A 12387-nucleotide genomic window follows, 5' to 3' on the forward strand; every position below is an offset into this window, starting at 1 on the left:
GCAGTTCTTCCCAACTTGATCTATAGATTCAATGCAGTCCCAAAGTCCCAACAAGTTATTTCATGGATACTAACAAACTGATTCTAAAATTTATATGGAAAGGCAAAAGACCTAGAATAGCCAATACAATATTGAAAAGAAAAGCAAAGTTGGAGGACTACCTAATATGTACCATAAAGCTATAGTAATAAGACAGAGGAGTATTGGTGAAAAAATAAACAGATCAATGGAACAGAATAGGGAGCCCAGAAACAGGCTCATCTAAATATACTCACCTGATATTTGACAAAGGAGCAAAGGCAATACAATGGAGCAAAGACAGTCTTTTCAACAGATGGTGCTGGAACATCCACATGCAAAAAAAACCAATCTTGATATAGACCGTACGCCCTTCATAAAAATTAATGCAAAATTGATCATAGATCTAAATGTAAAATGCAAAACTATAAAACCCCTAGATGATAGCATAGGGGAAACCTAGATGACCTTGGGTATGGTGATGACTTTTTAGCTAACACCAAAGGCACAATAGTGAAAGAAATAATTGATAAACTGGACTTCATTAAAATCAAAAACTTCTACTCTGTGAAAGACAATGTCAAAAGAATGAGAAGACAAGCCATAGGCTGTGAGAAAATAGTTATGAAAGACACACATATGCTAAAAGACTGTCATCCAAAATATACAAAGAACTCTTAAAACTCAACAATAAAAAAGTGAACAACCGATTAAAAAAATGAACCAAAGATCTTAACAGACACCTCACCAAATAAGAAATACAAATGGCAAATAAGCATATGAAAAGATGCTCCATATCATGTTATCAGAGAAACTGATAGAAATTGATATTAAAACAATAAGATACCACCACACATCTACTAGAAGGACCAAAATCCAGAACACTGACAACACCAAATGCTGACAAAAATGTGGAGCAGGAGGAACTTTCACTCATTGCCACTGGGAATGTAAAATGGGACAGCCATACTGGAAGACAGTTGGGTAGTTTCTTTCAGAAGTAAACATACACTTAGCATGCAATCCAGAAATTGTGCTCCTTGGTATTTACCAAAAGGAGTTGAAAACTTACACCCACATGAAAATCGGCACACACATGTTTACAGCAGCTTTATTCATAACTGCCCAACCTTGGAAGCAGTGAAGATGACCTTCAGTAGGTGAATGGATAAATAGGCTGGAGTACATCCAGATAATGGAGTATAGTTCAGCGCTAAAAAGAAATGAGCTATAAAACCGTCAAAAGATATGAGAACCTTAAAGTCATGTTACTAAATGAAAGAAGTCAATCTGAAAAGGCTACATACTGTAGTGATTCCAACTACGTGACATTCTGGGAAAGGCAGAACTAGAGGAAGAGTAAAATGGGATCAGTGGTTGCCAGGGGTTTGGAGTAGGAGGGAGAGGGATGAAGAGGCATAACACAGATGATTTACAGGGCAGTGAAAATACTCTGTACAATACTATAATGTTGGATATGTGTCATTATACATTTGTCCGAAACCATAAACTATACAACACCAAGAGTGAACCCTAAAGTAAACTGTGGGCTTTGAGTGATAATGATGTGCAAATGCAGACGCATCAGCTGTAACAAATGCACCACTCTGCTGGGGGATCTTGATCATGGGGGAGGCTGTGCACATGTGGGGACAGGAGGTCTACAGGAAGTCTCTGTACTTTCCTCTCAGTTTTGCTGTGAACCTAAAACTTCCTAATCAAATAAAGTCCTTAAAAAATACTGATTATCTAGCAAAATCCTATCTGTGTGCAAATTAAGGAAATTAAATCGAGGAGGGACAAGTGACTTGCTTAAGGCTGCATGGTTTTCCAACTGCAGAGCTGGGAAGAGGACACAGGTCTCCTGAGTTGTTCTGTCTGCGACACTTTTCAAATTTGTTAAAAAATAAAAAATATAAATAAATAATAGTACTAAAAATAAATGAAATTAGTGAAAAAATACTTATTTTTTTTGACATGAAGGCAACTTGACCTCGGGTGGGCCACTGCCCACACTGCCCAAACGATACATCTGTCTTAAATACAACATTTTAAGAATATGCACCAAAAGTCTGTACACCAGAAACTAACACAACATTGTAAGTCAACAATACTTCAATGAAAAAAATGAGTCTCACAACTATGTCAAATAACTGAACCATAAGCAGCTGAACACAGATGCTTATTTTTTCAGAGGAATTATGTGTGGTGGCTTGTTTTAAGATATTTTTCAGCTTTGAACCATTTAAAATCAACCAAGAGATGCTTTACAAGTCCTCACCAGTTTCTAGCACTGTTCTAGGTGCTAGGGCAAATGGGGATTATGTTTTCTTTCTTCCTTTTTTCCTTTGTATTTAAGTCATGTTGGGTCCACATCTTAAACACTCAGGTTTACTTCTAGTTCTACATTCATTTCCCCTTTTCCTGGACCTAACTGTTTCAGATGAGGTCTGGCAAAGGGAGCAAAATCTCAACCATCAGAGCCCTGGTCAATCTCAGCCACCTTACACAGGGTTTCCCAGAGAAGGAACTCTGTCACTTCAGACCAAGTCCCTCCTGGGAAGCAATGCCAACTTGTAGAACAAGAGTTCAACTCCTTGAACTCTTGGCATTAAGTGCAACAAAGTCAGTGAGACAACAGAAGCCACGGTACCTGGAAACTCAATGTTTTAAACATAGATTCTTTCCCTCTTGACCATATGTTTCGTCTGTGACTGAAACCTTATCAAACTTTTCAAACTCCATCCTCCAAGGGGAAGCTAGCTGGAGCACATGTTGCAACATTATTCAATTCACTTGCATGTGTTTGTTATCATTATATCATTATTGGGCGGGATGGGCATTGTCAAGGCCTCTGAGTGTGGTTCATGCTCAGTTCAGCCTCAGTTGGCCCTCTGCTTCATTTGTCAAACTCCAATTGAGTTCTTGGCTTGCTCCACTCTTGTTATCTAGTGAAATGTAGACATTCTCCAGTTTCCTCCTCCTCCATTTAATCTGATCCCGCGCTTGCTAACCAGTACACATTACTATGAGTGCTCTGACTTCAAACATTCCATTTCTACTGATAAGCCTTAAAATTTCTCTGTTCTAATCCACTATAGTTCTCTTCAAGTCAATACTGTAGTTTTCCTGCACATCTTTGAGCTTAACAGAGGACAAACCTGGCTCTCCACCATTATTCTTTTCATTTGCCCCATTCCTGGGGTCAAAAACCACCCAGATTCCTGAATTTCCAACACACCCCTGGTGGTGATTTATACTGGTGATCTTTGTACCTCAGTGGGCAATGATATCTGTATTCATCTCACACTCCTGACAGATCTCTATCATCCAGTGATCACAGGCATTTAAGTGATAGAGACTCAGAATCTTCATCTGTAAAATAGGAACATTTGACCTCTGAGTGTTGTTTTAAATTTTTTTTATTGAAGTATAGTTGATTTAGGTGTACAGCAAAGTGATTCAGTTCTATATACCTATATCTGAATATATAGAGATATTCCTTTTCAGATTCTTTTCTATTATAGGTTATTACAAAATATTGAATATAGTTCCCTGCACTATATAGTAGGTCCTTGCTGTTTATTTTATATATAGTAGTGTGTACATCTTAATCCCAAACTCCTAATTTATCCCTCCCCCCTTCCCGCTTTGGTAACCGTAAATTTGTTTAGTAACTCGAAATCTGTGAGTCTATTTCTGGTTTATAAGTTCGTTTGTATCTTTTTTTTAATATTCCACATATAAGTGATGTCATATGATATTTCTCTTTCTCTGCCTGACTTACTTCACTTAGTATGGTAATCTCTAGGTCCATCCATGTTGCTGCAAATGGCATTATTTCATTCCTTTCATGGCTGAGTAATATTCCATTGTATATATGAATATGTACCACATGAAGGTGTACCACATCTTCTTTATCCATTCATCTATTCATGGACATTTAGGTTGCTTACATGTCTTGGCTACTGTAATCAGTGCTGCTATGAACACTGGGGTGCATGTATCTTTTCAGATTAGAATTTTCTCCAGATACATGCCCAGGAGTGGGATTGTTGGATCATATGGTAACCCTGAGGGTTTTATGGCGATTAAATGAGTTCCTGTAGGCAAAGTCCTTAGAATAGCGCTCAATAGATGTTAGTTGTTACTGCTTTTATTATTATTTTCACTACATATCTACTACAATATCCCCAATGATAATCAAAAATTATTCAATGTACCAAGATCAGTGACGATTAGGAAATCAGGACTCTGCAGCTGGAATTTAAAACATTCACACGTTTTCTTCCATTTTTAGTTGTTCCCAAACTGCATCCATATTCCAGTAGTAGAAAATTACAAGGGTCACTCTTTCAAAATCATTACTGGCCAGTTTTATGGATGGTTAAAAGTGGATTGTGCTGACACAGGTCTGAGGAAGCATGAAAGATCTTCCCCCCCTTTTCTGTGTCCAGTCTGTCATTAGAAACTGATTATGTGGAAGCAGAAGATCAAATGGTACTGATGGAAAAGCTGATGTGGAAAACCCAGGGGACAGCATGAGCAAACATGCTGAAAAACATCATGCTGAGGACCTTAAGGTCAGTGATACAGCTCTTCATCAAGGGATGAAAATAATTCTACTCAGGGAGGCCCGGTTATCCAACTTCCCACAGTTTCAAGGTTGCATAGGGATAGAAAAGTCATCATAATATGAAAATTTTCATGAATTGGCTGTTTTAGCCCCTCGGCCCCCAACATCCCACCCTGCTTACAAGTAGCATCTCTCTGTATCCATTAAATCAACATCTGTGGAAATCAGTCCCACACTGACTGTGGGATGTTTCAAACCTTCCTTCAATGCAACACAAATACAATGCAAGTGGATTGGAAGCAAAATTGCAAAGCTTGCAAAAGATGCAGGATCCATGAAGTCAGAAATAGTGATGCTGATTAACTGCTTAAAATACAGATCAGGTCACTGGAAAAAGTTGGAGCTGTTAGTAATTTCAGAAACATATCAACAAGGATGATGGTGTAACAGATGTTTCATAAGAGAATGACTTGACTATTAAAAGAAAAAGACAAGGCTTTAGAAAACTTGATGAAGCACAAGGACATTTGTTTTTTTTGCAAAAATGACCATAATTATGTACTGCAAAGACAAACACAAAATAAAGGATGTCGTATGAATGTATAATTTTGTTGAAAGAATTAACGGCCAATTCATTCTAAAGATCTAACCTAAATCTCATTATATATAGGCATAGATGCACTTATTTTCATAATTTCAATTTAACTTTTCAAGACAAATTCCAATGACATGAATTTTGGTTTATGTGTTTTACTGTTTACTATGAAAACATGTTCTAGTGTTTAGTGACTTGACTTTTTAAGCAGGCTTTTTTTTTTTTTCTTTTTCTTTTTTGCTGTACACAGGCCTCTCACTGCTGTGGCCTCTCCCGTTGCAGAGCACAGGCTCCAGACGTGCAGGCTCAGCAGCCATGGCTCTCGGGCCCAGCCGCTCCGCGGCATGTGGGATCTTCCTGGACTGGGGCACGAACCCGTATTCCCTGCATCGGCAGGCGGACTCTCAACCACTGCGCCAACAGGGAAGCCCTTTAAGCAGGCTTTTATTCCTCTCCTTATTACTCTCAGATAATGAGGACCTCTGGTACACATAATCATACTTTTTTTCATGGAGAATACTTGGAGACATTACAAAATAAAACTTAAGTGCTAAGTGAAAGCTATCCAAAAAAACATTTCTCTTCTCCAAGTAGAGTTCCAGCTAATGAATTTCATGAAGCTAAAGAGACAGTACTGCTCTTTAAGCAGCTACCACATGCCAGGCACTTTACATGCCTAACTTCTAAAACTTACAACCACCCTGCAAAGTTGTTATAACCATCCCCATTTTAGAGACAGGAAAACTGAGACACGGGGTAAGTACCAGTCATTAGTTCCCAGAGCAGGTCATTGGTGGAGAAAGGATTGCAATCCACAGTGAATAAGATTCCTAATGTCCTGAGGAGACAGTATACAGGGGGCTGGATGCTGGAGTTGGTGGGAACCAGTAGTTTCCAGTTCAGTCGCTAATGCAACCCTATTCATTACCAGTCTTCACAAGAAGGAAACTGCGATGTAGTTGCTGGGGATGGGTGTACATCCAGCCTGTCAGGAAGACAGAAGATCCAGAGTTCCAAAGTGGCTCCAGGAATTCTGTTCAACTGGTGCTGCTATAGACAGCTGAAGCGCTTCCAGGCATTCTTACATATTTGCTTGTTGTGGGATACTCTTTTGAGGGGAAAAGCTGGCTATGTTACTAAATATTTAGTCTCAAGGAGCCAAAAGCAATTCTGACATCAAAATGTTAAAATCCAAAAAGAACTGTGGGAAAGTGGTTACAGGTGCTCCCGGGAACAATGTTTTCCCACTTCTGCATGAAACAGCCTGGCCACAAGTACAAATAATCAACCTTGACTGCATAAAAAGGTCCTTAAAATCCAGTAGGTTTTCCAAGATGTAGCATGTTCCATACACAGGAATTCTTGCAGTATAGATCCTCCTCTTGAGAAGCTGAAGACATTATTATTTGTGGCTACAAATGACAAAAACAAATAATAGCAACGCATGCTAGAAACCTAGATCTTTATCTCTAAAACTACAGATTCATGGGCCGCTGAGCACTTGGCTTTTAAGGACATATTATGCTCTACTTTTTTCCAATAAAAATTAGTATGACTTTCCGCTAATAGCTATTATAGTTCTCTCCTAAGATCTTATTAAATAAAGGTATTCACTAATTCATTAAGCTTTCTGGAGGAAGGCATAGTGAATCTGCAAAGTGTATTTGTTTTGTTCAAGATTTAAACGTCCTATGTTGTTACTCACAGCAACAGAACATTCAACATGAAAGCTATTCCAAAATTTAAATGTTCTGACATTATTTTGATAGTTCAAATCTAATGAGTTCCTAGAATCTAGACTTCAGAACATAATTTAGTAAATTATTCTGGGCTTAAATGATATATTTCTCTGGCTTAAAACCAAACAAAAGTCACAAATCACTATTTTTAAAACCATTCTTATTTGAAAATAATTTTCATATCAAGTACATGGAATGATTTCCTATCTAGACAATTGTATATTAAGAACTGTTTTTCAAAAACGCTTTAGAGAGTGTATTTAAAGGTTTCAGATAATTTTTAAAATATTAAGTTAGAAGAAAACCTTAAAAAGCCAAGAATCAGACTTATTTTTAATAGATGTGATTTGTTACAAGGAAGACACAAATTCTTAGCTCGGGATTACCTTACTTATTACATATATCTAGAAGTTTCTCTGAGTTCAAAAGTTCACAGCGACAACTTATAAGGGTCTTAGCTCTGAAGCAAGCCAGAGGAAAGTGCTGCTTTTAATCAACACTCAGCTATAATCCTTATGCTAAAACATCTCTCCAATCGGTGTGATGTAGAGTGCTGTGAGTTCTTACACTGCCAAGACACTTCTAAAAAGTGTGGTTTCCACAGGGTAAATGCAGAAAGGTTACACAAATAACCTGCAGGTACACATATTCCATATTTCTAACTTTTGGAAAGTGTAGCCTTAGAGAAAAAAAAAAAACATTGTGCATACATCCTAGAGATAAAGGGAGGAAAATGGTTTATCGTGTTAGACAGAGGCCAGGAAAAACGTGCTTTTCTCCTGGAAGTCTGATAATGTCTTTATTTGAAGGTTGGAGTCCCCAAAGTGAGACTCTAAGCAGATGAGGTGAAAGATGGCAAATGGAGGGGAATTAAAAAGGATTCCATTATGAAGATTAAATATTCCCCCCAAGTCTCCCCTTATATGTTAAAAAACATATTTTTTAAGCCTGAAATTTAATCCTATTTTGGGGTATGGAAGGATTGGAGACAAATACTAAAGTGATGAATATATCTCTTCCTGAAAGATATAAGTCTGTTCCTTCCCTCCTTCTTCTTTCCTCCCTTCCTCCCTTTCTTCTTCCTTCCTGCCACCCATTTATTGAGCATCATGTGTCAGACACAGCCATCGAGCATTCAGCAGTGAACAAGCAAGACAGGCTCACTGCCCTAAGAAAACTCATTTTTTACAATATAGTTCCTTGTGCTATACAGTAGGACCTTGTTTATCTATGCTATATATAGCAGTATGTATCTGTTAATCCCAAACTCCTAATTTATCCCTCCCCCACTTTCCCATCTGGTAGCCATAAGTTTGTTTTCTATGTCTATGAGTCTGTTTCTGGTTTGTAAATAAGTTCATTTGTATCATATTTTAGATTCCACATATAAGTGATATCATATGATATTTGTCTTTCTCTGACTTAACTTCACTTAGTATGATAACCTCTAGGTCCATCCATGTTGCTGCAAATGGCATTATTTCATTCTTTTTTATGATTGAGTAATATTCCATTGTGTTTATGTATATATATACATGCATATTATGTGTATATATATAAATATATATATATATATATCCATACACCACATCTTCTTAAAAGAAATGAGAAAACTCATTTTTAATGCAGCGTCATACAATAGAACTTTCCGTGATAATGGGAATGTTCTATACCTGCATTGTCTGATATGGTAGCCACGAGCAACAAGTGACTATTGAGCCCTTGTAAGGTAGCCAGTGCAACTGAGGAACTCAGTTTTAGATTTTATTTCATTTTAATCTGTTACATTGAAATTTAGAGACTTCCCTGGTGGCATAGCGGATAAGACGCCACACTCCCAGTGCAGGGGGCCCAGGTTCGATCCCTGGTCAGGTAACTAGATCCTACATGCATGCCACAACTAAGAGTTTGCGTGCCACAACTAAGGAGCCCATGTGCTGCAACTAAGGAGCTGGTGAGCCGCAACTAAGGAGCCCTCCTGCTACCACTAAGGAGTCAGTGCTCCACAACTAAGGAGCCCGCCTGCCACAACTAAGACCCGGTGCAGCCAAAAAAAAAAACATTTTTTTAAAATAGCCACATGTGGCTAATGGCTACCATGTTGGACAGCACAGTTCCAATGGATTAATCAGACAATAAACAAGTAAATAAGTATATAAAGTATTTTCAGGTTTGGATAAGTGCAATAAAGAAAAACAGCAGGTTGAGGATGACTAGGGGGAGAAGGTTGGACTTTTTAAATTATGGTGGATAAAGAAAGGCCATTTTCTGTAAGACAAAAGGCATCAAGGCACACATAATGTGGGGGAAGAGGATTCCAAGTAGAGGAAATTGCAAGTGCAAAAGGCCTGTGGTGAGAGGGAGTACAGCAGAGAGAGCAGAAAGGTTGGTGTGGAGGAGAACAGGCATGAGTTTGAGGAGACCAAGTCTGAGATGCAGGTGGAGGGGTGTGGGTGCATGGCCTTATGGCCCATGGAAAGGAGTTCGGAGTTTACTTTGATGTGGAGGGAAGCCAGCAAACGGTTCCAACTGGAGAGTATCATGAGCTAATTTATATTTAATGAGAGCCGACGACCAGCTGGTTGGAGACTGGACTGCAGAAGTGGAAGAGTGGAAACAGCAGTCAGGAGGGAATCATGTAGTCAGGCCTCATGCTCCAGTGGCTTGGCTAGGACCACGCCAGCGCCAGACTCCAGTGTAGCAGGAGGGTGGAGCCAACAGGCCTTGGTGATGGATGATGGGTGGTGAGAGTATATGTGTGTGAGAGAAAGGAAAGGAAGAGATCAAGGAGGACGATTCCAAAGAGAGTTGTAGAGCTAATCCCAGCATCACCAGACTCTGGGGAGGGAGTGCCATTTGAACCCTTGAACAGTGTGAGAAAAAATGGTGCTCAAACTCCCAGGAGCAGTCAAACCATAAATGCCTTTATCAATATGTCAGGAAGCCTGTGTGTGTGTGTGCGTATGTGTGTGTGTAAAATTTTAAGTAAAATGTGCCCAATTATTTCAGTCCAGTCACAAAGAACTTCTTTAACTTTAGGCATATAAACTGTGTAATCACATTTTAAAAAGGAAGCCAACTCTTGCAACATCTATTGTTGCCAAAATACATTTTGGCATAATATTAAACACAATCTACATATATTTAAACATGCATAAATGCCACCCACCTTCAAAACCAGTTATTCTAAACCATAATCATATGCTATCTAGTAGGAGAGTTGGGGTACAAACCACTTAAATCTCTCATTACTGTGTTGTTTTCAAGTGTTTAACCCTGGAATTGACAACATATGTTCCCTGACATGTCCATTGGTGTGTTATGCACAGAAAAGCCCTAGAGGGGCCTCATAGATACAATGGTGTCACTGTATGTATGCATTTAACTAAAATTCAACTCTACAGTGAGAGGGAAAAAGAAAGGAGAGCAATTGACATAGCGTGAGAAATTCCACTCCCAATTCCCCTCTACGAATCTAGGCCTGATAATGAACATGAGACTCAAGACAGGAAATTAGCTGTTCCACCCATTGATTTGGTTCCCATTTATTTCATGCTGTGGGGATCTTACCATGTCGGGTGCCCTTCTCGTGTTACTTTTTCCTATAATGTGGCCCTACATCATCTGATGTGCAGAGACAAAGCAGTGTCTCCAACGTTGGAGGAAAAACTGACAGCACTGGGCCTATGGGAAGGTGGATTTTAAGGGCAATTTAATGGGCATTCAAGGGTGATTCTGACTAGACATAATTTCTGCCTCATGCCGTGAGTTTATAACCTAATCACCTTTTAGAATGGGGCTTCACTCTATACCATTATTGGCAGAGAGTTGCTTCAACTTTACTCAGAAGGAAAATCATGAAGGATCTTAATATGACTATCTCTCGGTTTGAAAGAACTTGAAAATCAAGCTTTCTCAAGATTTTTTTTTAGGGGAGGCCATCCTATATATGAAGGGCATTGACACAAACAAGAGAGAATATAGAAATTTTGAGGGGTCTTACCTAATAAATTTATGGCCTATGAAACGCTGTTTTAATGAGTTGAGTTTGTTGTGTGTTTATTTATATAACCTGTGGAGAAGTAACAGGAAAGTCCTTGCATGGAATTTGCTTACCTCTCTAGAAATGTCTATGGTATGAGGCTAAACTCTTGAACAAAGAATGTATGTACCCGCCTCACACACGAACTTTTATTCTACTAAAGATTTACGTGATCTCAAAACCCAAACATTCCTTTGGAACATAAAACCAGAATTTATATCCTGGCACTTGCAAATTTTGGCGTGATGCCTAGAAAAACAAACATGTTTTCTTTAATTAGCCCTAAAGGAAAAGAAATACAACTGGAAATTAATATTGTTGGTTTTAAAATGCAATAGAAAACATGGTTCATAAACTCCAAAGGAAATCTGAATTTGTCCTATGCTTTACTCTGAAAAAAGAAAAACAAGTATAAAAATAAATAAAAGGCCAGTTGATCTGCTTTAAAAGGGATGTTTCATTTACTGTTTTTGATTAGTTTGTGTTTTTGCTCATGTTTAAACTCCTACTAGGCTGATCATTGAAAATATCATATAACCCTAGTCATATAATGTTAACATGATTATTTCACTATATATCTGCTCCAAGACAATCAGCTCCGTCAGGGCAACTTTCCTTTCAATTGCCCTTGCTGAAAAGTTGCATAAACATCCAAGACCAGTTAATTCTTTCCATGGGCTTTAAGCCTCATTGACATGCAGATGAGAGCCTGATCAAATGACAAGCCTGGGAGCCTAGTGCTATGAATGAGTTTACCCTCACAGAAATGATGGGGACTCCAGCCTCCAGGCCCAGAGGAGGATGCAGCAAGAATTCTCTCTGCTCTCATCAGAGCCTCTCTGGAAGACCAGTGTCTCTTGTAAAGAATATTAACTACACACAATTCTCAGAACGTTCTTCCTTGAACATAACAAAACATGCAACAAGTAGAAATGGGAAGGAAATTCTAGCCTGTGCCTTAACGAAATGAAATGGCCAGCTTTCTGAAATCGAAAGATTAACGTGACTCAAGAAAGTGCAAACTCAAATGTCTATTAGGCAGGGCAGGTCATGTATATGAGTCAGCTAGAAAGCCTGACTTCTATACTCCAACAGGGGTAGGGTCTGGCTGGGTCAATCTGGTTTCCAACTACATCCTAGCATCCTGCCCCATAGCTGAGACACAGTACATGCTCAATATATATGCATTAAATAAGTTAATAAACGTTGTCACCAAGTAGCTGTGTAATTTGGGCAAATCACTGTCTCTAGGGGAGCCCCTCTTTTCTTCGCTCCAAAATATGGTAGTTGGCTCATACCAGTGGTTTTCACACTGGTTCAGCCTCACCTCAACCCCATCTTGGGCCCTCTGTACTTTTCCTGCTTTAACACCAGCAGCTGTCTTTCCCACCCAGTTACCTTATAACTGTTATAACTA

Source organism: Aethalodelphis obliquidens, unplaced genomic scaffold (assembly GCF_003676395.1).
Source record: "Aethalodelphis obliquidens isolate GAN/ISIS:26980383/991018 unplaced genomic scaffold, ASM367639v1 scaffold4, whole genome shotgun sequence".
NCBI lineage: Eukaryota > Metazoa > Chordata > Mammalia > Artiodactyla > Delphinidae > Aethalodelphis > Aethalodelphis obliquidens.